Here is a 2,227-nt window from a genome sequence, read left to right as displayed (position 1 = left end):
CACCTCTTTCTGGAACAAGTGGCATTTCTGGATACAACTGAGATAAACAACAGTGTAACGAACACTTTGTATATACGTTTTATTTGTTTTAATATATTATTTTAAAACAAGTGGACAGTGTTGCTGTTTGTTGAAATTTATCGCCAACAAGTCACAGACACCTACTGTAAAGAATCCGATAAAACCCGACAGTAGCAATACAGCTTTGGAGTTCTAATTACAATGTGTCAATAGAAGCCATTGTTTGGGACTATTTCAGGCCAAAAATGCTAATGTTTCATCAGAATAATGTACACTATGTAGAAAACGTTGAATACCATAAGCAGCTGCACTATAACTATATAAGCATATCTTTTTACATCAAAAGAGTAGGGGTTCTGTAGAGAATTAAGTGAAAAAACTTCGAAATTATTAAACAACAAGAAGCCAATATAACAAAATTTGATGTCAGCAGAAAGAAAAGGCTTAAAACCTCTTAGGAACAATGAAGACATTGTCATCCAAAGAGCCGATAATGGAAACTCTGTCGTGATTATACCAACCGAACAGTACGATTCCTTAATGGTAAATGTATTAAATGATAGCCTAAGTTTACTCAGTCAAACATTGACTTCAACCAAACGTTCAATAAGAAATAGCATTAAAAGAATAAACTATTACTTTTAAACTTTACATTTTTTTTGCATATAAACCAACCAAGAACACCAAAAATTAACGGTTTACCGAAAGTCCATAAAACCCAATAACCTTATACCCAATTATGTCTTTTTATAACTCTTTTAAACCACAACTTTTGTAAATCTTCAACTGTATTGTTGATGGTGGGTGGTGGTGACTAACTGCTTTCCCTTTAGTCTTTCATTGCTAAATTCAAACCAAACCAATCAACTTATGTTTCTAAAATAAGCATCCAATTAAAAACACTTCACACCTCCTACAACGATTACATAGAGTAGACAATAACATCATTATGCCTAGCTTTGACGTCACAAACCCATTCCCTTAAAGTCCTTGTCATGAGTCAATACAACGTACTGTAGAAGTTATTTCATAAGACTCCAAAATGAGAATCAATATAAAACAGGAACATCTAATCGAGCTGTTAGAACTGGCCACATTGATTTGCTTCTAATACAGAGATTCGTACTTCCTTCAGTTAAACGGACTTGCAATAGGAAATCCATTATCCGGTACTTTAGTCACTTTTTTCTTACATTGAAAAAAACAAAACAAAAACACACACACACAGCAGAAATTACATAAACTGGTTTTCTAATCATGTAATCGACCACAAACTATACACGCCAAAAAGCCTCCTAAATTTAGGGCCCGGCATGGCCAGGTGGTTAGGGCGCTCGACTAGTAATCCCCGTCACACCAAACATGCTCGCCCTTTAAGCCGTGGGGCGTTATAAAGTTACAGTCAATCCCACTATTCGTTGGTAGCCCAAGAGTTGGCGGTAGGTGGTGATGACTAGCTGCCTTCCCTCTAGTCTTGCACTGCTAAATTAGGGACGACTGGCGCAGATTAAAAACAAAACAAACCCAAATTTAGCACAACTCAATTCTACCACTGTAGCAGCGGCCTGTCAGGCAGCCCCAAGATGTGTAGGATGTAATGAAGACCACCACATAACACAATGCAAAAAACAACATTCCGAACCCAAATGCTACAATTATGGCGAGAATCATACAGCCAACTATAGGGGCTGCCAAAAATGCAAAATTATCAAATCACGCATCTATGAAATAAAAAACCCAAATGCACAAAAACAAATATAGACACAACTACCACAAACAAACCAGAAAAAGACGTTATTACCAACACCACAAGCTCAAAAAACAAGCATTTAATAGACACCAACACAATATTAATGATGCTACTCCGACACATATACCATACGCATATAGCACCACTGATATTCTGGACCTATGCTCGTGTTCGTTTAATATGAGTCGAAAATTCGTAAACTTTCAATTAGGACATGATATTGATAGTGACTACCTACCTGTTTGGTGTAACTTCAATCTCACCCCCCACCCGTACAAATAAATCATTAGCAACAAAAAAATTAACTATAAGAAAGCAAACTGAATAGACTACCATTCAATCCTTGACAATTTTTTTGTTTTGTTTGTTTTTTTTTAATTTTCGCGCAAAGCTACACGAGGGCTATTTGCGCTAGCCGTCCCTAATTTAGCAGTGTAAGACTAGAGGGAAGGCAAC

This window comes from Limulus polyphemus, unplaced genomic scaffold (assembly GCF_000517525.1).
Source record: "Limulus polyphemus unplaced genomic scaffold, Limulus_polyphemus-2.1.2 Scaffold29, whole genome shotgun sequence".
Lineage (NCBI taxonomy): Eukaryota > Metazoa > Arthropoda > Merostomata > Xiphosura > Limulidae > Limulus > Limulus polyphemus.
Note: the sequence above shows the minus strand (reverse complement) of the source record.